Genomic DNA, 27,117 nt, shown 5'->3' with positions numbered 1-27,117 from the left:
AATTTATTAAACAAAGTAGAAGGTATAAAAATTGGTTCTATTCACTCATACATTTATTCCATAAATGATCCCATCTTTGTCAGCATGGGATGGCCAAGGTAACTTGACATCTAAGGAACATATAGGCCACAGCTGGTACTAGACTTGTGTTCTGGTGTTTACAACTTTAGGAGTCTTTCTTGAAGAAAGAAAAGGCCATTCCCACAACCCTAGAGTTCATAGAATTGTAGAATTTTATTTTGAAGCTGGAAGGAAACTCAGAGCCCATCTAACTATTTATTCTCATAATTTTATTCTTAAAGATTCTGGGCCTCAATGAGGTTGAGTTGAATGTTGTAACAGTGAGAATAGAAGCCTGGACTCTTGGCTCCTAGTCTGGTGAAAATTTCTGCAGACAATTAAGCCATTAATATGTCAACATTTTTAGAGTCCTTGTTTTATGCCAGACACTGTACTGTGCAGGATGTACTGATGATATCATAGTCCTGTCCTGGAGGGGATTATGAAGTAGTGGGAAGACAGACACATCAACAAACAATTTGACTGTATTGGGACAAGTGTTCAAAAAGAGGTATATACTACCATGTGAAAGGATTTCTTCTGGGAGTTGACACTGAAGTGAATCTTGGAGGATGAATAAAATTCTGCCAAGTGCACAAAGCAGAGAAGGTCTTTTCGAAATCATGAGGAGAAGAGTGAGTATGCCCAAAGGTGTGAAAGGTGAGGCATAATCATGGAGCTGAGAGGCGGGCTGGCCATAGGCAGCATAGAGTTGTGGGACACAGGACTGGAAAGGTAGGCGAGGATCAGACTACTTTGTATACAGTGTTAAGGACTTTGCACTTTATTCTGAAGGCAATGGGAAGCCAGGGAAAGAGTATAAGCAGAGGCCCAATTGGATTTGTGATTTGGAAAGATTGCATTGTGGTAATGTGACTATGAATTGAAAGGAGTGGAGAAGAGGAGTAGGAAGACTGATTAGGAGCTGTCCCAGTGGTCCATTTACTACATGACAAAAGCCTCAATGAGTGTAGTGGCCCTTGGGGTGAGGCAGGGTGGGGTGTAAAATAATTTGAGAGGCATTTGTACAGGAGAATGGAACAGGAGATGGTGACTAATCAAATGGAGGGGTGGTGGTGTATGAGGCATGCTGAGTTTTGTAGCTTGGGAAATTAGGGGTTTGATGAAGCCATTTCTCAGCGCAGAGGATAGATGGAAGGATCCACGTGACGCAAGAGGGTTCTGAGAAAGTCTGCAGACTGGGGATGACGCTTTCCCATTGTACCCGAGACCCATGTGTCCAGGAAGGGGCTGCCGCTTTCCAGCACACTCTTCAGGCTCCCAGCTAGTGCTAGAGTCTAAACAGCTCACTAACTTTCTTTTCACTTTGTACTTTTTTATTTTGAGAAAACCAGGAAGCTCAGGCTTCTGTAAAGTGAACTTTTATGGACCCTTTTCTCTGTTTGTACTTGGATGAAAACTTGGAGATTAGCCTGACATTATTGGCAAAAATAAACAAGCACTGGACTTACAGGAAGGTGATTGTATTTCAGCAAATTTGTTTCATGACATGTTGAAAGCAGAGTGCAGTGTGGCTAAGCAGAGAGCATTTAACCTCTGCGTAATGTAGAAGGTGTCTTCGATGTTTCCAATTGCTTGTTCTTACTTATTAAATAAAAATGATGAAAACCAGCATTTAAATCTATCTCCTTTCATCTCTGTTCGGCAGGCAGATGGGATTCTCCTCTTTTCAAAGCTTAGTACATGCTAGAGATAAATGTATATAACACATTAGATTCTCACTAAATTGGTATAAGCTCCATTCTCCTGCTGTCAAAGCATCTTATGGATTTTCAGACAGACAATATTTCATTTTAGATGAAATCCTTGTTACTATTTGACATTGGATATGAAACTAGAATGGAAATCTGAATTTCAAGGCAAGTAAAAATGAACTGAGTTAAGTTGAAAGTGTTAATGCCATTTAGTGTGAACACACTTACTTGGTGGGCTCAGAAGTGATTGTCTAGTGACTCAGTTTATCACTCTTTGGGCCACCAGAGACGAGGGATTTTGGAAGAAACTTTTTTTTTTTTGATAGCAGTCTCTAAAAGTGGTTTACAATGCTGTTTGAGCAGCAGAACTTTTCTTCAGATGAAAACACGTGCTATATTCAGGATCCTGATGAGAAAAGCAGAGTGTGACACTTAGAGCCTGGATGGAAAGAGTGAGTCAAGCTCTGGGTCTGCATCCAAGCCCCCAGCACCCTCCCCAAGGCGACTAGTGGGATGCGTAGGACCACTCAGAGAACATTTTGAAAACCATTGATGAAGGAGAGCAAAGATGGCCATGATCTCCCACATCTTAGAAGATACATGTTTCAATCTGGAATTGGCGATTCTCTTGGTAATACTTATTTGGGTGTATGTTTTAAAAATTGTCTTTGTTTACCTTAGAAGTTAGTGTACTCTCTCAGGCCAGCCACAGTTCTTCCCCTGTCTAGCTTGGTGCATTCAGGCAAATTCTTTTGCCTACAGTCACATGAAGAAGTTACTTTGATTGTTTTGAAAACATAAAAGTGTTACATAAATGCAAGGCAAAGGGTGTTCATAAAGGCACCAATGATATTCCACTGTTTGGTTTCTATCTTAGTGGGTATGAATCTTATTTCTACACATGGATGTGTAAGAAATATCACACTAACTTGTTTTCCTAAATTAAATGAAATCTGTCTTGCAGGTCTTATCTCATTGGGCCAGCAGAAAATTCAGTACCACTATTGCTTGGGCTCCAATCCAACACTATCCCAGAGTCATGGGAAAGTTCCAGGGGTTTTGAGGTGAGCAGATCATGTGATATAGTTGTCCTTGTCACAGGTAAACTGCTAATGTTCTAAGAATTGCATTTTAAAATAAAATATTCTTGAATTTGTAATGTTGCTTCTAAAACTTTCTGGAGGCAAGAATGCTACACATTCCCAAAGCTGACTCATCTCAGGATAGTTTCTCAGGGAATTTATGAAGCAATCATGCTAACATTCTCCCGAGATGGCCGTCGGCATTCTCCACTAAATGATGAGAACTTCTGTAACAGGTGCTTTGGGTCTTGACTGAAAGATCCTGAGACCATTTTTGCCTCAGCAGTTCTTCCGTTTCTGACTTATTTCTGAATGCTGCTGCTTTTACCTACCCATCAATATTACTCTGTTGGTACCAGAACACTGTGTATCACATGGAGCTATTTAAAATATTGGCAATGTCTCAGTTCCTCCCTGCCCCCCTCATCTCTCTTCCAGGATTTGTTTTCTGTAATAGATGTGCTGGCTCTTTTTTTTTTTACTGGCACATTTGATATAAGCTGCCTGGCAGTAAATACTACATGGTGCTACAGATTGCCTCCAACCTGATTTCTTAATCCTCAGCTTGTTCCAATGCTTATACAGCTGAGTTAGCACATATGATGCCATAAAACACTGGAGCGGGTCTGAGATAGAAAGACAACAAACCCTTTCTGATTCTCCAGATTTCCTATCAGAAGACTTTATTTTTAAAGCTAGAGATACACCAGTCTAAAGTCTAGATGCAGAAGATGAATTTTGAAGTCTGGCCTGCTGAGACATGGTGGAGCTTTAGGTGTTGGCTGTAATCATCACTGCTTGCAATAAATTTGGGTCGTCATTTTGTAAGTTGCCTTCTTATGTGTAAAAATGGAATGGAAGAATTTAAAAATCTTACTGTCTGTGGGCAACCATGAAATTACACTGGTTTCAAAGCCATTTTTCAATGGAAAATGTGAGGCCATGTCGAGAAAATGTGAGAACACGTAGAGTCTCCAAATTCCATTAGCAAATGCAGTGAGAGAAAAAAAATGGACCGGTATCAAAAATTTTTAAGGCCCATCAATTGCACAAGGAGCAGAGTGATTTCCTTCAAGAAGGTTTATAATCTGTAACTCATTGAAAGGCATACAGGGAAATCAGAATGACTGACATATTTGCTACCAACGAGCTAACAAGTTGTGGAGGAGACTGCTAGCTGTCCACTATAATCACTGCTCTATTTCTTTCCTGGTACTAGGAGCTGCACAACGGCTGCCCAGTTACTTTCCACTTCCAGCTCTCCTTGCAGTTAGATGAGGCCGGGTGACACAAAAGGAGGATGCAGTAGTTTTTAATCTCATGCCTGGACCTCAGAGTGGATTTTCTATTTTGGCACTGGTGTAAACAAGGAAAAGCAGTTTGAAGTCATATCATTTCCCTGAGTCACTGAATCTTTAAAGCACAAGTATTCTTAGAGACACATCTTATCTATCAAACACTAATAGCATGTGTGGAAGTGGTGAGCATCTAGCTTATGGCTATATTTGATTTCACTTATATTCATCACCAGGTGCTCAGTGCAGAATAGTATAAACTCTTTTTAAGGTATGATCATATCTTTAAGTCAATGAAAAATATATGGGTTAAGCTAGAAGAAAAGCTGCTTGGAGAAATATTGAAGATAGGTGGGGATTGTAATTCACATTGAGAGACCAAGGCCAGGATGTGCTGGCCTAGCAGAAGTTGGAGGTTTGGCACGGTGGTGGAATACTTGGGGGTGGGCTGGAAACAGAGGGCTTATAGTCAAAACAGAGCTGGAGGGCCAGGGGACAGGTGAGGAGATGAGAGTATAAACTGCCTGCAGGGCTTCAAACAAAGGTCTCTGGAAAGAGTCTAGCAGGTTGGCATTGGGAGGAAGTAGATGTCAAAGGGAAAACAGTGCAGGTAGCTGCAAAGTCTGGGTGGTCAGCAACATGGAAAGCCACAGAAACTGAAGCACTAAGACGAGGAAGACAAGACTGATGCACAGTCGAAATACACGACAGGTTCTGGGAGTGAGGCCACGCTGGCCCCACCCAGAGGTGTTCTCAGTCTCAGCTAGGGCGTGCCAGCCCTGCAAAGGGAGTCACCTCCTGTTTCATCTTTGCCCCCTTTGTCACCTCCTGTGGAAGGAGTCGTGGCAGAGGTGAAACTCAAAGAGTTCCTGGCGGTAAGCACGGGGATCATCCCAGCATTCCTGTAATGGGGAAAAGTGGCACTGCCTCAGAAGCTACAGTAGGAATCGCACATGGCTTTCAGGAAGGAGCTGATGTGCTTCAGTCTTGGCCCGTGTCAAAGTCCTGGTGCTTCTAGATAGAGTAGTTACACTGAGGTTAAGTGGAGAGAAACAATACAAGTGGGACGTGACAGCCCTTTGGGGACCCACCTATACTGACTAATTTGCTGAAGTTCCTTGAATTTTTACTTGAATCAAACTCCAAGAAGAGATGATTACAATGTGAAGTGGACTGTTCTCATTTCCAAATTGTAGTTGTGTTGCTGGCATCTTCCTGTGAACAGGAGAACTCACCCTTTCGTATGGGAAATAAGCTCTCTTCTGATCATTCTTAACAAAAAGTAGGCCAAAGGTGTTTCTAGGATGGCAATGTCATTTTGAATTTCATGGTTACCCACTGCAGCTCCCAGTGGAGGCTTGATTTATATCTGGATTCTCATGATTTTAAAGATGAAGGCAGCTTTAGTTTAGGATTCTAATTTCCAATTAACAAACACATTACTTTATGATAACTCTGATTTAATGACTAACAACCGTGATTAGCTGAGGGTCAACTGTGTTTGAAAGGGCAGGGCAATGCTCAGAGTCACGTGTCCTACTTCCCTTAGAGATAACAGTATCCAATGTTGTGAATTTTCATGAGAATTAATACTGGGATTTGTGTCTTTGCTGAAGGTCTTTGATGATGGAACTAAAACAAGCAAGCAAATAGCTCTTAAGCTTCATGTGGGAAAGCCCTTAATTTATTACTTATGCCTTGTTAATCACAGAAAACTGGAGCAAGTGAGATGAGAAAACAAAAGTAAAATAACCAGTTAGCTGGGTACATACAGTGCTGCAACAGTTTTGTATCTTGAAGACTACCTGAAACAGAGTGAAAGCCAAACAGTGCCTGAGTCTAGATTAGGAGTAAGACACATAAGCTCGGCTTCTTGCCTTCACAGTCTTATTGCTCCCCTGACACCAAATTTCGATCCTATTTGCAATCCTGGGATATTCCACATACATTTTAAGGGACTTAAAAGAAATCTTGCCAGTCGGGTGGCTTTGTTACTAAACTCGCAGAACACCTGCTTAAAAGTCCTGCCTCTGGGATCAAGACTTTGGCTATGCCTTGACTATTTAACAGAACTTCTGTTTTATGAACTTGAGAGATTTTTCTGTTCTTCTCTTTATGCCAATCCACAACTCCAGAAAATTCGGGAGAAGGGCAGTTCCCAGGCAAGGCTTCCTGTTTTCTTCCAGAGACAATTTTCTTACCAATTTCCTGATGATCTTTGCCTGAAGAGGAAGGGAGTTCCAATGGGAGCTTGATTTATGTGTTTAAGATGAAATCAGGATTGTAATTTCCCAACAAGCACATTACTTTATGACAAGCAAATACTCTTGCAGCCTTGCCTTTGGTTTAGAGACCAATGAGCATGAATAACAGAAGTCAATGTGGCAGACCCTGCAGATTGTCTCATTTGAGACCTATTCCTTCTAGTGTATTCTCCCAGACATGCTAGTCTGGAAAGTTGGAAATGACATCTGACAGATTCCTCTGCATTAGGGCTGCCTCTGACCTCCATCCTCCAAATGGACACATTCATATAAGATTTGAAAGGAGAAAAAGAGCAAAAAGTGGGGGCTATATGCATAGAGATCTAACCAAGTAGGCCAAAGGCAGTGTGGTTCTGGGGCTGGCAGTAGCAGAGGCAGCTTCTTATTTCAGCATTTCCTAATTGGAACAAAGCCCACACTATAATCAAATCTTTTAACATGCCAGTTTTCAGGAATATTTCTGGAAGCTGTTCCTTGAAACTTCAGTTTAGAACCTGTTCTTTCAATTCACCCAATGATTTGAGAGCTCTGTTATATGCTGTAATGTAAAAATAATAATTTTTCTTTATATGATCTGTAATGGATTCTGTTGTCTGCAACACCAAACATTGACTGATAGAGTCAGTCTTTTTGGAAAGTCTCAATGGAAGATCCTTGCAGGCTTCTTAAAGGGTCATACAGTAGTCCCCGCTTATCCACAGTTTCACTTACCAGCGGTCAACCACAGTCTGAAAATATTAAATGAAAAATTCCAGAAATAAACAATTCATAAGTTTTAAATCGTGCTGTATTCTGAGTAGCGTGATGAGATCTTGTGTTGTCCTGCTCCATCCCACCCAGGAAGTGAATTATCCCCAACCATCGACATTGTCTGCTCCTGATATCCAGCCATTGACATCGTCACGGCCTGATGATCCTCCTTCTGATGCATCATCAGAAGGACAATAGTAGCCTAATGCTACGTCACAATGCCTACATCATTCACCTCACTTCATCTCGTTGTGTAGGCATTTTATCACCTCACGTCATCACAAGAAGCAGGGTGAGTACAGTACAATAAGATTTTTTGAGAGAGAGACCACATTCACATAACTTTTGTTACAGTATATTGTTATACTGTATATATTGTTGTTAATCTCTTACTGTGTCTAATTTATGAATTAAACTTCATCATAGGTATGTATATATAGGAAAAAACTTCGTATATATATAGAGTTCAGTACCATCCATAGTGTCAGGCATCCACTGGTAGTCTTAGACGTATCCCCCACAGATAGGGGGGGACTACTGTACTTAGGCTTTCTCCGTCTATCTCTCTTCCATTCTTACTGCTGGCTCCAGGAATGTGACCTGTAGTACATCTTTTTTCTTTCTCGCTGTCATCATATTTCCTTTATTTTCTGGGATCTAATTCTCGTAACATTACCTGTAAGAAAAGAATGTGAATGGGTATACCTCCTTGACCCACGAAACCCATATCCATTTTAAGTTTCTTGTCACTAGCCAAGATAGACAGCAAAGTTAGGCTGCTCACATAACCCAGTGGATGGTAGAGGTTTAGGTTTCCTTCATGAAGTTTCACAGGAGCTCTTCCCTGCTCACTGTGACCCGTAACAAAAACTAGAGTTGCACTGACTTCTTAGGTAAGCCTCACACAGTCGTTATGCCCTTTTTAATCCCCAGGGGTGGTCCTTCTTAAGGTTACTCCTTCTACTAGTGGGCAAAGTGCCCCTGTAATTGCATGTATGCTTTCTGGTTCTGGTGGCTCCATTATGTATAAGGAGAAACAGAAATATGCCTATAATCCCGGTGTCATTGTTGCCACTCATGCCCCCTTCATCCCACCTTGCAACCACAGTCACCTTAAGCCATCCTGATACTCACTTACCAGCTTGATCAACACTTCAGTCCCTGGTTTGATCTGGCCCTCACAAGCTGCTTGCAATAAGGGCCCTGGCTTTTGAACTGGTTCCTCAGAGTTGCATAGTTCATGTAACTATTTTTCTCTGCCTTTTCTTTGCCCAGACATCAGAGTTTTCAAGGCTTGTTCATTCTTTTAAGAAGCAAGGCTCCGAACAGGTGTTTAGAATAGAAGAAGGTATGCAGAACAGACTTTGGACAGGTGGGAATTTAGAAAACAGATTAAGCCTCTTTGCTTGAATTTTGAAGAATTTGTACTCCTAGAATCCATACTCCATACAGATCCAGGAGAAGTCAGAACAGTGGGAAAAAGGGAGGAGATACAACAACGTCAAAGAAGTTACAGGCTGAAATATAAAAGAGGAAGTTTCACATCTCTGTGAGCAGGCAAAATCAGTGTATCCATTTGGTTTCTGTGGCTGTACCATATAGATTCTTAATTATCATAAACTTACTTTTCTTCTGAGGGTCTGTTTATACCCTACCAGAGAGCCAGTGGCATTAAGTCACGGCTCTGTGGCAGAGCTAGAATTAAATAAAGCATGTGGTTATTTATATCCAGACAAGCAAGGGATTATCCTTTGGGGGAAATTTCAGGGGTATTCCCTTCCACCTCTTGATTAAAAAAAGCCTCTTCTATGTTGGGCTATTGCAATTAAAGCAACTGTTCAAAGGAGGACAGGGTGGTATAGTAAAAAAAAAAAAAAAAAGGCCTGGATTTGGAGTGATTTTTTCTGGTTATAAATCCTGATCTATTATTTAATACTGTGTTGACTTTGGTCAAATCAATTACTGTCTTAGAACCTTAATTTATCACCCTTAAGTTGGAAATATTTATATATAGATGTGTATATATAAATATGTACCTATATATACTTTTCTTTTTTTTTTTTTTTGCTGAGGAAGATTGGCCCTGAGCTAACATCTGTGCCAATCTTACTCTATTTTGTATGTGGCACACTGCCACAGCATGGCTTGATGAGCAGCATGTAGGTCTGTGCACAGGATCCAAACTCACGAACCCCGGGCCACCAAAGCGGAGTGTGAGAACTTAACCACTATGCCACCCAGTCGGCCCCAGGAAGTATTTATATTTTTCTATCTTGTGCCCTTCTGTTGTTAATGGGAAGATCAAATGAGATAATGTATTCGTTGACACTTTGTAAACAACAAAATGCTTTAACATATTAATGGTCAAACCAGGCAATCGGTCAAAAAACAATGTTTTCTGGTTAGAGTAACAAACTAATTTTAAGCCATAACCTCTGAATCAGTTAGCTTTACATTAAGTCTTGAAGTTGGGTAGTGTCAGTCCTCTAACTTTGTTCTTTTCCTTCAATATTGTATTGGCTGTTCTGGGTCTTTTGCCTCTCCTTATAAACTTGAGGATCAATTTGCCGATATCCACAGAATACCTTGCTGGGGTTTTGACTGGGATTACATTGAATCTATAGATAAAGTTGGGAAAAACTGACATCTTGACAGTATTGATTCTTCCTATCCATAAACATGGAATAATCTCTCCATTTATTAGTTCTTTGATTTTGTTCATAGAATTCTATAGTTTTCTGCGTATAGGTCTTGTAGATATTTTGTTAGATGTATCTAAGTATTTCATTTTTTGGGGTGCTAATGTAAATAGTATTCTGTTTTTAATTTCAAATTTTACTTGTTCATTGTTGGTATATAGGAGAGCAATCAACTTTTGTAGATTAACCTGTATCCTGCAACCTTTCTATAATTTCTTATTAATTCCAGGAGTTTTTTTGGATTTTCTACAGACATATTGTCTGTGAACACAGACAGTTTTATTTCTTCCTTTCCAATCTGCATATCTTTTATTTCCTTTTCTTGTCTAGTTTCATTAGCAGCGACTTCTAGTATGATGTTGAAAATGAGTGGGAGAAGGGAACATCCTTGCCTTGTTCCTGATCACTCTGGATCAATTAGAATCTTTCAATTGTGAAGAACAAAAATGGTCTCCAGTAGTCTTAAGTGAACAGAAGAATTTCTTGCAAAGCTGCTAGAGGCTTCAGAATTGATAGGAGATTGAAGGACCAACCTTGGGAAAATGGACAGAAGCCAAGAGGATCAAGCAACAGGGAGTACTGCAACCATGTTTTAGCAGAAGCAGCCTGACCAGAATGTTGCTACCACCAGTACTATAGGACAGGGACTCTGCTACTGAAGGGACAAGTGTCTCCCCCCACCCCCACACACACCCGATTAATGAGGATGATTCTATCCTTTCTGCTGCTGTAAATGAATCCAAGCAGTTCTTTCACTTTTGTGCTACAAGGCCAAGATTCAAGGCCCTGCACAGGAGCATCTTATTGGTGGACTCTGGGTCACATACCCAATAGGCTGGCTACCACCGTTCAGTGGGAGCGGGGAAATGGTGTTTCTGGTTTTTAGCTTCCACGGAGGGATGCAAGGAACTGCTATCATTAAGGCTCCATATACTGGGAGATCACAACTTTTTAGTCAAATTTATTTATTTAGAACTTGGCTCATTCCTGCATCAAAGGAAAATAGGAACAATAAGCTGTGGTGTGAATTCAGGATAGTGAAATATCAGCTAAACACTAATGGGGAAGGAAAGGATGCTGAACAACTGAGGGTCATAATGAACAGTGTACTGAAATGAAAAAGCAGCTCAGGAAGGAGTGGTAAGAGGAAGCTAAAAGTTACTTTATCTATTTTACAAACACTGTCTGGAAAATTTTTGAAAAACTTATCTAAAAATTTCTTTAAGTTGCCCAATTCTTAGAGTACAGCATCTGTGAGCTGGAAAGAACTTCAGAGCTACAAATCCATCACTCTATATATGAAGAAGTGGAGGTTGAATGAAGTGAAATGAATACACAAGTTAAGGGCAGAGTCAGGACAAGAACTCAATTTTCTAGACTCAAGTCGAACGTTGTTTTCATAGAACCACACGGCATCTCTTTCCTAAAATAGCCATTTTTTTTTTTCTGGCAGAAAAAGGAAGAAATGTGAAATATCTTAATTAGGAAATACGCTCAACACTATTTACTGATGCAGTCCAGCTGGACCATTGAGTTCTGCGCTTACCCATAACTACTGTGTGTCCAGGCATTGGATAATTTTCTAAGGATTGTGGCCTGATATCTGGACCAAGAAATTGCAGGGAAGCTTTCATGATTATTTTAGAAAGAATAGCTTCATTTAATTAGACCAACATTTATAGAGTACCCACAATATGCAAAGTCAGTTGGGTATAAAAATAAGCAAAATGTGTTTCCCAACCTCAAAGATCTCACAAGCCATCATCCCGGCCTGTTCCTTGTGGAAAAGATGCCATATAAGCATAAAACTAAACACATATATATTTAATAATTTAAACAATATTTTAATAACTATTTTAATAATTAAAATAATTGACATTTAATAGCTTAAATGTAAGTTAATAATTTAAATATATACATCTCTCTCTTTATATATATATGTATATATTACAGCCATGTGTTATTTATTACAGTGAACAATGTAATGTTTGGAAAACTAGAAGTCTGTTCAAAGTCCAATTTGTCACCATTTCTCTCCTTCCGCTAGTCTTAACTATTTCCGTATATTCAGAAAAAAAAATTTACATCTTTTTCTTTTCTAATACCACCTGATATTCTTTCATAGAGCCAAGTCTTTTACAAAATTCATCCAACTCTCAGTGTTTGAAATTGATGGACACAAAGCATGCAAATGTAGAAAGTTCAGGTTGAGTGAGTGGAGAAGTAAAGAAAGAATAGTCTCAGGATTCCTAATGCTGCTTCAAAGTACAAGAATAGATAGATAGATAGATAGATAGATAGATAGATAGATAGAATGAGAGAATGGCTGTCAAAAAGGAATACATATTCATTTAAATGATAAAACATTTTCATTATGGGAAAAAATAAATTTCATAGAGTTAACTTTTGCAGTTTTTTATTTTCTTTCATTCTTTTTTTTCCTTTTGGCAATGTGGTAATGAGGGTTGGGGAGATTGTTGGATTATATGCAACCAAGGAAATAAAAAAATGATAATTCTAGCCAGTTGTACTCTCCAAGAAATGTGAAATCACTCCAAGTTAAAGAGCAAATAATACAGCCTGAAGTCTATCGAAATCCTTCCAAAATATGCCCAAATTAAGTCTTCCAAGTTCCATTGCTCTATTCATGCTGTCAAATGGAGCAATAGCAAATCATGAAACAAGAAAACTGAAGTGTTTTTTAAAAATATAACAACAAGTATCACAAATAGGTTTATTCATTTGGAAATATGTAACATGAACAGATCATTTTTTCTGTTCATACACCATTACTAGCTCTTTGGCCTTGTTATTTTGCAACTTCCTTGGTTTCTTGTCAACTCCTTTGATCGCATCCAAGGGCAACTTGAAGTACTAAAAATAGAAATAACTGGGAAACTCTAGGCCATTCTGCTTTTTTTAACGCCAGCATTTAACCTTTGTTGATGTAACGTTTCCTTTGCAAATAGTGCAAATTGGAAATTTCCCCAGGATCACAATCCAGCCCTCCCCAGAGCCAAATTCAGCCTCAAAGTCGCAATTCTCGAGTATAATGATATTTATTCAGTCCCAGCTCATTTCCTACTTTTCTGTTGAAACACTAGTCCCACAGCATTGTAACAATTGAGTCATTTGCACAATGAGCTGTTTGGTTCCAAATTCTGGATTTCTGAAGGAAGCATAAATATCTGTCATGGTTGATATTTTGGGCATTGATCAAGTGCCTGTTCTGTACAACCGGTTGGACCTTTTACTTCTCCTAGAGACGTGTAAATTTCTTCCAAATTCATTCATTTTGTTTCACCTGCTGGGAATCATGTTTACATACAACAATACTGTAAGAACCTATTGAGAAATCCTCTGTGCTGTCGTTAATGTGTTTTCATTTGCGTGCAGGGGAGATTTTTATTGTGTAGCCCTCCACTGACACCCTATTCATGCTTTCTATTATCCCTCTAGCTTTGTCTTCAGCTAAACACAGTCTCTTTTTTTCCTCCTCCAAGTGATTATTTGCACGAAGATTTGCATTTAAATGGATGTGGAAAGTACATTAACAACACCTACGCCAACCATGTAAAAGCTGCACGGTGTTTGTTGCTGCCAGACATGAATGGGAAAAAAATTCAATGAATGTTTTGTAAGGAGAGTCCTCAGGTAACTGCATTTTAGACACAAAGACACTTCATTAGATTATATTTTATACTGATTATGCATGCAGAAGTATATGCATATAAATACCCTATTCCCAAAAGGGCTTTTGTGAAATCCTATGACAGAGATGTGTTCACCACAGGAACCAAATCTATATTCAGCATTTAAGTTGAATTCAAAGTCCCCTAAGTGGGTTGACAGGACATTCCAGGGTTGGTCCATTTTGACCTTTATGTCCTTGCTAATAGAATAGGAAGGAAAGTGAAAGGAATTAAAATACACTGCATTTTCTGTCTACATCTTAGGGCTTTTCTCTTGAGCAGTTCAAACAATAAGCATTTTGTTAAAAAGGCTGGGTGCCAAAGAGAGTAAAGGAAAAAAAGAGACCAGGATGGGAAGGAAGAGAAACATTTTTAGTGAGATTTTAGGTGTCTATATAGCTTTTAATTAAAATTTTAAAAAATGGAAGAAGAGGGAAGGAAGAAAAATGGAAAGAGAACGAAAAGGCATGCTGAAAGGATCTATAACAGAGAGCATGCAGAGGAGGAAGAAAAGGAGAAAGAGAGAGAAGAGGTGAGAAGAGAAAAGAAAACTCAGGAACCTAAGATAGTAAAAGAACCTTTGTGCTTTATACATAAAGCAAAGACCTCAGGTTATCATTCAGTATTACGAGAGAGAAAATTAAACTGGTCTTGGCAAAAGGATTCTATTAAGGGATAATATCTTCCTTTTTATTGTTAATTATTTTATGTTTACAATAGTCAGTGTAAATGTATATTATTTTTACAGTAACACATGGCTTAGCATAAATAATTTACCCAGGATATATGGCTAATTTCTAATTAACTTCTAGCTCTGTTAGTTTACTTTAGATTAAAGCCCTTTCTCTTTCTAACAAGTCCTTGAAGGAGAGCAGACAACCTAATTACAGACATTCATTGTGGAATATTTATATTTAGCAATTTAAAAAGGTAATATCAATCGAGAAATGTAGTGGAAAATAAAGTGGAAGAGGAAAAGCTTGCAGTGGAGGGAGGAAAATTTATTGTTTGTCTTTGTATTTTTATGTCTGCGTAAGGAAAAAAAAATAGGCCAGAGAAATTTATCAGCAGGCTGAATGCAATACGGCACTAGTACCTCTGTGTCCCCAAATACAATTATTGTTTATTGCTTAAAAACAATTTTCCATAGGCTGTATGCACTAAAGAGAAATCCATAAACATCAGAAACACGTCTGTAACAAGTCTTCATTGTTTACATGGTTGGAAAAAAAATCCATATTTCCTTTCCTGTTAATCCAGAATGGACCTGAATAAAGTGAATTCACCGCATCCAATGAGATTTGTAATGCAACAGTAGAAGAATCTGATTTCACACATTATAGTTAGAGTCCTCCATATCCTGGCCATAACAAGGGTAATAAATAAAGTCTACTCTCAAACCAGGCATATAGCCTCAGTAATTGACTTGCTGTCTGCGTGAGACACAATGATATCCGAATGTGCGTGGCTAACCTGCATCAGAGGGCTGGCAGAAATTCACAATGGGAATGTACTGGCATAAACACTCTTTTGTGCATACAGCCCCCTTCTAGATGCTAAGGCTTCTTTAAAAAGCAACAAAATGGGATCGGTTCTTGCTTTATACCTGTATCATTGTAACTGACACAACAGAGGAAAGCCCTCTCCCCCCGGGTCTCATTTCTTGAACTAATCTGAATCACCTTTGGACTCGAGGTACCACAGCCCTGAATTCATTGAGGTTTAGATAAGTGTGGTGTATTAGTCTTAATGTGCATCTACAAGACACGGTGTAATTCCTCCTTTGGAGCTGTTAATGCATTTTTATAGCTAAAAAACAATTTCCCATATATTTTATGTATTAAGGAGAAATGTCTGCCTGAAGATTTATGTTGAGAATGCATGAAAACAAAGCAGAACATCCTAGCGTGTGCATTTATCTTGTTAAAGACCATACACTTGGGTGCATTTGTTCTTCAAAGAGTGTGAGGAACATCAAACATTTAGAGTTCTTTGTCATTCCCAACTCTGCCTTCAGAGCTTCCATTGTCCTTTTCTATTTCCTTCTGTATCCTCAGTATGTAAGACTATCTGGGGAACAAGCGAGAAAATATAGAGCAAAACGGTTTATGTGGTAATGACAAGAGAGAGAACAATACACTTTAAATTTTAAAATCATCTCAGAAGAGATTGGAGAAATTCGTATGAACAAAGACGGGAAGGAGATTGTGGAAAGTGAACACTGTTGTGCTAAGAGGCACATAGGGTCACAAACACCCCTCTTCCTAATGATTCTTTTAGGGTGTTATATAATTTTATTAACATAAGAGTGGGTAGGTTTCCCAGTTATTCTATTTTGTCCTGTTCCAGATTCTTTCTCTGCACCGCTCTCTGCCCTAGGGGGCTGACTGCTTATGCCTGCATCATTGGGCTCCGAAGATGCCTGGTTCTCGTTTGGGTTTGGTCGATGAGAGGCGCTGGCAGGAGATCAGAGGGTAGAAGGAGAGGAGTTGGGTCGTTTCTTCCTTGCTCTCTCTCTCTACCCTGGTGCTGCATCTCTGGCATGTGTCGCTCCATGGTCACAGCTCCTGTGAGCAGCCCCTCCAGCTCTCTCCGAGCATTGGTAACACAGGAGTGGTAAAGCCTTTTCAGTTATTGCCAGTTCCTGGATGTCCCTTCCCTTGTTAATCCTTCTCACCCTCTGTAGGTAATCTCTTTATTAAAATATATTTGTTGAAACCATGTGGGGTGGGTCCTGGGACCCAGGACCCTGGCACACTGACTGATACAGTGGGTGCAAGGCAGGAAAAAAAAGACTCCTAAATGTCCAAGCCAGTTTATTCACATGGTAGCTGAAATGCTCCAATAGCTCTGCTGACTGTAAGCTTTTGGCAAACTCATCCCCATGGTACTGCCAAAATCATGGCTCCTTCTAGGTGTTTGCTGATTGTACTGTCATGTCAGTGGAATGCTTTGGTTTGGTTTGACCTAAAGCAATTGTAAATTAGTTGTGACTTTATAGCTGCAAATGACAGAAACCCAACCTAACATCACTAAAAAAGGAGAGGGAGGGGAATTTATTGGTTCACGTCATTGATATTGTGGCTTTAGACATGGCTAGATCCATAGGTTCAAATGATGTCACAGAATTCTACGTCTTTCCATCCAGATCTCAACTTGACTATCTTCTGTGTTGGCTTCTTTCTTTGGCTGGATTGTTCCACATGTGTAAGAGATGCCCTTGGGAGCTCCCAGCTGGTACTGCCCTAAAAAGAGAGATTTTCTTTCCCCCCGAATCCATATAGATTCTGAAAAAGAAATCTAAGTCTCCCAGCTTAAATTCTGAGGCCAGTTTCTCTATGGCTGGAAATAGAATACTCTCTTTGATTTGCCTGGGTCATATGCCTATCCCCGAGTCTGAGAAGGCAGGGACGGTTCCGCTAAGTCCAACGGGGTGGTATCTCGAAGGGTAAGATGCGACTGGACAGAAAGAGGTAACATGAAGTAATAGATGCACATTTTATATTTTCTAAACCGTTCTCAGAAATGCTCTGTCACTGTATGCAGAAATGATACATGAGGGCCGAGTGTGTATGAGACTGAAGAAACATATGAGCAGTCTATACTAAACACATTTGTGACCTTCCTAACTACCTTTTAACACCTGCTTGTGGCCCATAAATAAATACCAGTGGAAACAACTGTGTATTTCTAGTCTCTGCTTTATGGCAAAATGAAGATAAGAGATTTTTGGAAAGAGCACTGAATATATTACTTTATGTCCAGTGGATGCTCAATCAATTTTAATTATCCCACTTATGAATGGGAGGGAAAGATAAGGGATGTGAAATCATTGCTAAAAAAGAAAATATCTGGCTTGGCAATGTGACTCAGAGTCTGAATCCAGTTCAGGCTCTAGCTGGGAGCCCTTGGGCATGCTCATGGAAATCCACAGCTCTTGGTTTGCTTCTCTGGGAAACGGGGAGAAGTCTAGAAGATAAAGGGAGGAGGGGCCCTGTTTTTTCCTTTTCGACGAGGCTTCTTTTACAAATAATTTAATAAAGCTCTTTTTTTTCTTTTTTGTTGGTGAGGAAGATTAGCCCTGAGCTAACATCTGTTGCCGATCCTCCTCTTTTTGCTGAGGATGATTGGCCCTGGGCTAACATGCGTGTCTATCTTCCTCTACTTTACATGTGGATGCCTGCCGCAGTGGTGTGTGGGTCCATCCCCAGGATCCGAACCTGCGAACCCTGGGCCTCCAAAGCGGAGTGCTTGAACTTAACCACTACACCGCCGGGCCAGCCCCATAATAAAGCTTTATATTAAAAGGAGGGCATGAGCAATCATTGGGCTTATTTATTGGTTTTACTTCATTATTCAGAAAACAGATAACATACTTCTGCACAATATTTGCCATCTAAACTATTTCTTTAGAGAAAACTTTTAGGACGGAATGAACATTCTGGTGTCCAAACTCTATTCATCTCAGACCAGGGCAAGCAAGTGAGGTGATGGCTTCTTTTAACTTCTTACCTGTCATTACTGTTTCGTACCTTCTCTGGCTTTAGCATGTTGTTTGTTTTGGTTGTGAATTTCCAAACTCTGACAAAAATTCTTAACTTTCTTCCTTTTTAATAAACAATTTTGTCCAAAGATTTTGAAGGCTGAACAAATGCAGAGGCTTTACAAAATGTGTTTTTGGTTGGTTGTTTTCCCATCTGATCTTGGCAGGAGACAATCTGGGTAAGAAATGGGATGTCTTGCTCCTATGTCCCCATACACATGTGGACAGGACTTACCTGAGAAGTTTTGGGCTTGTGGTAGCTACTCTCCACACATAGCTCCCTCCCTAGTGAAGCATAGTCTCCTAGAATTGAGCCATTGTGCAGTCCCCACCCCTTGAGTCCGGGCTGGCTAATAGAAAGAGGCCGAAGTGCCACTGCCCGACTTTTGAAGCATTAAGAAGGCTTGTAGGTTTTGCCTGGGTCTCTTGGAACGCTTGCTCTGGGGCGACCCAGCCGCCACATAAGAATTCAGACTATCCCGCGACCACACCTTATGAGGAAGTCCAAGCTGGCCTGTGGAGAGGCTGCAGGGAGAGAGAGGGACCCCCTTTTCCAGCCCTCTGAGGCACTAGACATGTAAGTGATGAAGCCATCTTGGTTGGCCAGCTCCAGTCTAGAATTTAGGTGACTCCAGCCCTGCCTGCCATCTGACCGCCACTGCGTGAGAGAACCCCAGTGGGAAGCTGCTTGGCTGGGTCCAGTCAACTCAAGAACCACAAGAGATAACAATAAACTGTTGTTTAAAGCCACTGAGTTTTGGGGTGGTTTGTTGTGTAGAAATGGATAACTGAAACCAGGCTTATAAGCAGATGAGTGGCTGGTTCCATGGGGGCTGAAGGAGTCTATGAAGGTGGGGGTGACTTGGGGTCATTTTTAATCTGCTCAATTGGTTATGATTGTGAAGAATCAAAGGATGACCTGAGGAGTGAACTATCTGTTTCATCTGTTGGATTCTCTGACCAAGGTGAGGAGCCTTTCTCTTGCCCTGGTGTTACCTTGCCCACTTTCTCTATAACTCTGGGATCTTTGACGCCATAGATATTTATTACTTAATATTGCAAATAGTTTTTCTCTGGGTGCTGTCTCTGTCTGCAATTCATCCTTACTCTGTTTAGTTAACAGAGTACACAGTTAACAGAGGTGAACTTATGCTATATATATACTTTTTAATAATATTAAGAAATTCATTGTTTATATTTTTACATGTAATAATATGCACTCATCACAATATTTCACACTTCCTCAAGTGGGCAAAATACAATGGGAGGGTTCTTATAAATAGGAAATTACCTATTAAAGGACTTCATAGAAAAATATTATTCAGATTAAGAGAAAAGCAAAAATCACCCACTAAAATTAACATCAACCTCTCCATACCGTATCATCCTATAAAGAGATGTTGTATGGCAAATTCTGAGAATTCAGTGAGATATGAAACACAAAGCCTGACCCTAATAACTTTAGAATCTAGTTGGAGAGTGATGATCATGATGATGAGAACAACTAGTATTTATTGAGCATTTATTATGTGCCAGGCACTATGATAAGCACTCTATATGTATTTATTCATTTAATCCTCATAACAATCTATCAAATAGGTAATATTATTATTTTGAGATTGTTGACGAGAAAAATTGAGGAAGAGAAATTGTGTAACTCATCCAAGGTCATGCAGTTAGTAAGTGGTGGTAATAAGTAGTTAACTACTATTCAGTCTTGCCGTACATACTAGAAAATATATGTTATAATTACCTTTTTGTGTGAGAGTTAGCATATGCTCTGTGCATAGGATACTTTGGCACTCAAAGTGCAGTCCCTAGACCAGCAACATTAGCGTCCCCTGAGAACTTGTTAGAAATGCAGAATCTCGACCCTCACCCCAGACTTACTGAATTGAATTGTGTTTTAACAAGACCCCCAGGTGACTCAAGTGCACATTAAAGTGTGAGGAGCACTGGTCTAGAAAGGAAATGGTAAAAGACTTCCAAGGAAGACGTCATCGCCGTGACCTTCAAAGGGGTGGTTGCTGATTGCCTGCCTGGGGAAGTGGGTGACGTGATTATATGAGGGGGTTTGTTTTGCCAATTAAGAACTCATGGAGTGGTTATGCAAACAGAAGACGAGAAAAATGGTTTTTTAAGCTATGTATTTGCATTTTTAATAATCTGGAAAATGTGGTTAGTTCAGAGAGACATGCTGATTCATGAAGTGGGTGGACTCTCCGGGGCCAGGCCATAGTTGATTTCATCCCCTAAACCCCTGCAATTCCCGCCCTCACTAACCCTAGCACATGTAATGTGTCTGCTTGGCCCAGGAGGATGGATGGTCATCCACAGGTCATTTGGCTACATTTGGTGACCTGAGAGTAGCTGCCACAACTTTCTATACAGTAGGACTGTATAGAAAAAAAAAATGTCTTCCATCACTTCAAAAAAAAAAAATCATTTCAATTCCTGAAGAAATTTGCCTAGGACATAAATTGAAAAGAGATACACACAAAAAGTATTACATGTGTACTGATCAAGGAATGAGCTCAGTAAATCTTTGGGATGTGGGAGCAGGTAATAAAACAAGGAGGAGAAGTAGAGGGTGTGAGAAAATCCACGTGACATAACTTGCTGTTTTGATTTTGTATATGGTTTTGAAATATCCCAAAAAACTGAAACAGATTGTCGAGATAGTTATTAGTAGAAGGGGGATAAAGCGTAAGAGGCTAAGGCAGTAAGGGGACATTTATTTTCACTGGCATATAAAAAGTTAACCAATGGACAGATGCTCCGGAAAAGGAATTTTGGCTAGCCAACTTGGGAGGAGGAAGAAGAAGGTAACTGTATAAAGCACAGTGGGAAAAAGAATCCTGATTATTCTTAACAAAGCCAGCAGAGGGATCTTGGTTTCTTAAAATAGTAGTGGTATGAGAACATGGATATCATAGGGTTTATGTTGCCTGTTGGAGGAGGAAGTCTAATAATAAGGTTGGTTCTGTGAGCAAACGAAGAAATAAGGATGGACATATCAAGAGAATGTTCACTTCTGTGTGGGTGACAGTGTCGAAGGTCATGTTCTGCTTCACACGAAGCATGTTCCATGGAAGAAAATAGGGGCTTTTGCCTTAGACAGACCTGGGTTGGAAATCTGACTTTTGCCCTTTGCTAACTTCATGACTTTTTGAGCCTTTGCTTTTGTATCTACGAAGACAATAATATTAACCTCACAAGGCTGTCCTGGAAGTTCTTTTAGGGAGTGGCTGTAAAAGATCTCATTCTTGCATATTCGTTTCATCACCATGTCCTGTTTATTTACCTTCTCAAGATCTCTTGAATCCATTTACTTTTTTCCAATGTTATCTCTTCTCCTTTAGTTCAAGATACCAGGTACCAAGCCCTCCTCCCTGAACTACCGCTATAGCCTCTTAAAGGGTCTCCCTGTACCTACCCTTGATCCCTTCCAGACTGTTTACACTGTTCACACTGAGGGTAGAGATCTTTTCAAAATGCATATCTGGTCATGTTACATATGCCCCCCAACAATCCTTAAATAGCTTCACATTGATCTTAGGATAATAATAAAACAAGGCCTGGCCCTTGCCCATTGCTTAAATATTGTCTTTCACAACTCTTTGCCTTCATTCAGTTCTTTAAAACTCATTTTTTCGCTTGGTTAATGTCGTTTCCATCATTAGATGTTTAGTGATGTGTCTATTTTGCTCACCTCTGTATCTCCAAGATCCAGCACAATGCCAGATCTACACTAGGTGCTCATTCACTGTTCCCAAATGAATGAAAATGCCTGTTTAGTAAAATCTCCCTCCTTGTTCCTTGCTAGGAAAGAGAGCATATCTCAAAACTGTGAGGGGATTAATGGTATACGCTGGTCCTTGATCACTGGACTTTCCCACCATACTCGTGAAGGACGGGGTGGTGGCTATGTAGGTGCTCTGCCTGGAAAACTTGCCAAGCCTTGTTCTAGAATGGCATTCTCAGTCTTGACACAGGATACGAACCCAAGAAAAAGGAGCCAGTTGAAGAACTGGGAAAGATATGTGATGCCTTATGTTGAAGCAAAATTTCCTGAGTAAACAGAATTGTTCCATTTTATACGTCGTTTTTCATAACATCAAAATATTCTCCCAGCGTTTATTTATTTCTTCTTTCATGTATACTTAAGGTAGAAGATAAAAACAACAACACAAACTGTTGTTAAATAAAACATTACATTTTCAAATACATAGAGACATTTAAATGAAGGAACATCTTAATTGCCTTACCCATTCTTAATTTTTATTCTATGCTTTATGTCTTATTATTCCCACTTGGAAATAGCCTTCTGTCACTTTAATATTGGCCTGCTCACATTTTAAAATTATCCTATGTCATCTAATCTCTGGAAGTTTAGCTTTTGCAGTTGTTAATAATAATATGATATGATTAATTTCTAAAGACCCTCATTAGTAATACTATTCATTTCAAATCCTCATTAACCTGTCAGATAAGAGCTTTGGATTCTCCACTGCTAGAATCAAGGCAGGTTCCAATAAGCTTTAATTACTTGAAATGAGGTGTTACATGTTATCTTTCAGAGCGTTTGTATGTTCAAGGATTGATAGCACTTGGCTCAAATTTCATCTTAGATATTTTCTGGAATCTGTTGGGTTGTGGCACTATTTACAGAAAAGATGAAAGTAAGACCATAATATAGGAAAAAAATTTGATTTTTTCCGAAGGCTCTGTTGGGGTGAAATCTCTACACACACGATGGCAGTCTTGATTATGTCATAAATGTATAGTTGTGAATATTAGAAATATGGTATCTTCAATCTCTCTCTCTCTCTCTTTTTTTCATGGTGAGGAAGATTGGCCCTGAGCTAACATTTGTTGCCAATCTCCCTCTTTTTGCCTGAGGAAGATTGTCGCTGAGCTAACATCTGTGCCAATCTTCCTCTACTTTATATATGGGATGCTGCCACAGCATGACTTGATGAGCGGTGCATAAGTCCATGCCTGGGATCTGAATCCGTGAACCCCGGGCCACTGAAGCAGAGTCTGGGAACTTAACCACTACGCCACTGGCCAGCCCCTCAATCTCTTGATTGGTCAGATTTTAAGGCTGCATCTGGGAAAGTGTGAGAGCTTGGTGGAGCACTAGACTTTGAGATGTGGCAGAAACAGTGCAAAATGATCTTGATTATTTTTACTTTTGAGCTCTGAAATGGTACTAACTGTGTGCGTGTTTAGGACCATTAGCATTTAGGCCTGGTGTGTCTGGTGGAATGTTTTGAGAATGCTCAGAATGCAGTCATCTCTCTCCAGGTATTTCTTCTAGCAAAGAGAATTCCTAGGAGATGCATGGCTATGTAGTGCCCAGTGAGAGATTGCACCTACACAGAGTTTGATAATTTGGGGAACAATAATCTTTGGCAAGATAAATGAAGACACATGTCATTGCCACACTTGTGTGAGCTCAGCCAGTGCTGGTTTTAAAGCTTCCTTCCAATATCCAAGGATGTATGTGGTCAGTTGTAGAGCAGGGGTCCAGGAAACCCGAGGAATTGACCTTCTGTCCTTTGTGCAACAGAATGCAACAGGCAAGAGGTTGGATGGCTGTCTAGAATATAAAGAGGGACACCTCCCAAGAAGCAGTGTATGTATCCTAATTAATTTTAAAACTAACTTTTAAAAATAATCCTCTTTATAGATGAATCACATAATATTAAAAAAATAGATTTATTATACTAAATTTAGAAAATACTAATCAACAGAAAGAAAAAAATAAAACTTTTCCATAAACCCATTATCTAGAAATAATCACTTCCAGTTTTGATAGCTTTCTAGTCAGACTCATTTTCCCTCTCTTTATGTTACTATGAGTGTGAGTGTGTGTGTGCGAGATACCTGTATGCACACAGACACATGCAGAGCAAGGAAGGTCACAAAATTGCATAAACTCAGATTATTCAAAGAAAACGTATTCCCCTTCAGACCCTACACACTGCCTGCAGGGACAAAATCCAAATTTTAGTCTAGTCAGATAAACGTAGTCTGCTCTGATGCAGACGTTTAAAAAATCTCTTTGGATAACTCAGTCTTGTCTTGTCTGACTCGGGGACAAGTCAGGCTTGCAGAGCTCTGTGCCCTTCCCATTCCTTTTCTCTAAGAGGCCATCTGGATGATGCATGTGACCTCGTGACATTTGGAAGAAGGGATCTCTGGATCCTTGCTGGCAGGCCCTGCTCCTTGTGTTGGTAATCTCTGAGGTGCTATAGGTCCTAGGTGGCATTTTCAGGTCATGTATGGCCACCGGCTCTGTGCCCGTTTGCTCACTGTGGAAGGAGGTACTTTGGTCTAGATGGAAGCCCTCAGTCCTTCCGAGAGCTCTCATCCCTCGTGTCCCATCATCACTAATGCTGGCTCTCTTGCACTTCATGCATGGACCTTGGAGAGCCAGGAGCTCTGCTCTCCTACCGTATTGGAAATCTTGCTGAGCTGAGTTGTATCTCTATGCCCAATGAGGGTGGGTGGAGGAAGCTCAGCCATATGGAAATAGCACAGCAACTCAGCCTTGGATTTAGAATTGCTTTAAGTATGGCCCCGGGTGAGAAATGAGGGGTCTAACGATTGAACACAGTTATGCTGTCTTTTTCTGGATAGGCTTCATTCTGCTTTATCAATTCTACATTACCTGCTTTACCCTCTCATCTGGGTCAAGATTTGTTCTTATAGAATGTTGCCAGGGCAACAATGCCTGTGGCTTTTTAAGGTATTTCAGGAGTGACTGAAGAGCTCTCTCCATCTGCTGGTGAAGCTACTTGGAGATAAGAGAGAGGCCTTGTGTCAATTTGTTTCTTATTAAGATCACATTAATAAGTATTACTCATGTAAATCTCACAGGCAAACAGTAATTCTCGGGCTTGTGCTTCTATGTTTCCAAACACAGAATTCTCCATCTCTATGCCCATGCATTACCACAGCACAGCTCTCAAAAGACAGATAGGTTAATTCACGGTCACTCGCTCCATGTCCTCTGAAAGCACAGTCCAGTTTGGTTTAAGTGGCTGTTGAAGACAGTCTGGAGAAGTGCGGATCCATTAGGAATTCAGTGGGGAGAGCATACTGTGTACCTGTTTGCATATGGACTGGTAGTTGGGATCATGAAAGGCGGTATCATTTGACAGGCACCTAGGAGACCCTGGGGTTGACATCAGGAAGTTGCTCCCTGGGTCAGGCTGGAGGACTGGGTGATGGAGGAAGCTGGAGATTTCCCTGTGCTCTGTGCTCAACCTGGCGCGAAATAAACCACAGGAGTCCACTTCTGACCTGAGCCCAGCTGACCATGGAATAGTCTGGAATAGAGACCTGTGGTAGGGCTTCAATAGATTGGGGGTGTATGGTTGAAAGGCTCTGCCAGTCTGTCTCCTTGGGAAACAGATTTGCTCTGGCTCTTACAGTGTTTGCATTTGACAGATACACGAAGAATTCAACCTTCTTTGTTTTCCGTTTTGTGAATAAAATGACTTTTGTACCATCCCCTCAAGGAAACAAATCTCTATTAATATGCTTATAAAATATAACCTATAGCCGTGAGCCAGGCTGAACTTGAGATTAGACACGCCAGATGGGAGAGGGGAGCTTGTGGCTTTCTGACTTTGACTTTAATCGGGTCGTCTTGATTACACAGCACAAGCAATGAGAAGCTTGATTAAATGACTTCAGTTCATCGACGTTTTTAAATAGATGAATATGTAATTTGCAATTTTACCAACCCAGTTACCTGTGGGTTACTATGGTAATAAAGCATATGCTGAAATGACATTTGACATTAATTTTATTATTTTAATTTACAATCAGTGAAACACAATAGCACCTCCTGACTAATGTGCTTCATTTTAGGGTAACTGAGGAAGAATAAATGTACCCACATCTTCAGAGTAGTTAGGAATTATGGTATATTAAAGAGAAAAGGTTAAGACCAATTCATCCATCATCCAAATTAAGCCTTAAATGGATGAGGGCAGTAGGGTTAAGTGAATTCTCTTGAGACAGGTATCTATCTGGACTTCTAACCTGTGGATGGGTGGTATTTGGTCCTGAGACAAGCTACATCCAAATCCATACTGCAAGATGTGTTATAATGAGATGATAGTACCCTAGCTGCTGGCGCGTAGCATTTCAACACAAGATTGAGGTATCCTTATACTTGGCTGGCAATCTATGGCTATGAAAAATAGGCTTTGGTTGAATTTTAATGGTTTAGCTAATACTCTAGGAATAATTACTCAGGCATAATGGAAATATAGGGAACTTGGGACATTTTTTTATGTGACAAAATATAGAGAACTTTGGACAATTTTATGGACAAAAAGGTGAAATAAGGAGATACCATAAAAATCTTTTTTTTACTATTGCTACTAAAAATATAGACAGCAAAAAGTTGGCATGAAAAAAGATCTAGAACTTTCTACTCACTTTAGAAATGATTCCACGTGGATTCACCATCTCCCAAAGACTGGAGTTGCCATGAACTTTGCCTCTGTCTTATAAAGAGGGCCCTGGATCCTGGCCCCCATTCTTGGCTCTACTCTTGGCCCACATCTAGCTCTAAGGATGTTCATATTACTTCTCTTTCTCTCAGGTCTCATTCACATTTGATGAGAACTTAACTTTTTATTTTTAAAATTCTTTCTGTTGAAGGGATTATTATCGTGGGAGTGCTTTTTAGAGTACTGATTTTGCTTTTGGCTAGTAAGGGAAACTAATGTCCTATCAGAAGTAGTTGAATATTTCCACTGTATTCTGTAATGGTATATATTTTCTTTTAAATTTGGGGATGAAGATGCATAAGGAATATTTAAGTCTAGCTAATACATTGTTTTGTCAGACAGCCATGTGCAGAAATACTCTTAAAAAATAGATCCTGTATTTTAATGGTAACTGTAATTCCTGTAAGCTGTGACTAGTGATAGAAAACATTGACTCCAACTCTCTTTCCTTAAATGAAGCATTCATCTCAGAAGCCAACC

The sequence above is a fragment of the Diceros bicornis genome, chromosome 1 (assembly GCF_020826845.1).
Source record: "Diceros bicornis minor isolate mBicDic1 chromosome 1, mDicBic1.mat.cur, whole genome shotgun sequence".
NCBI lineage: Eukaryota > Metazoa > Chordata > Mammalia > Perissodactyla > Rhinocerotidae > Diceros > Diceros bicornis.
This window is presented reverse-complemented; position numbering follows the sequence as displayed.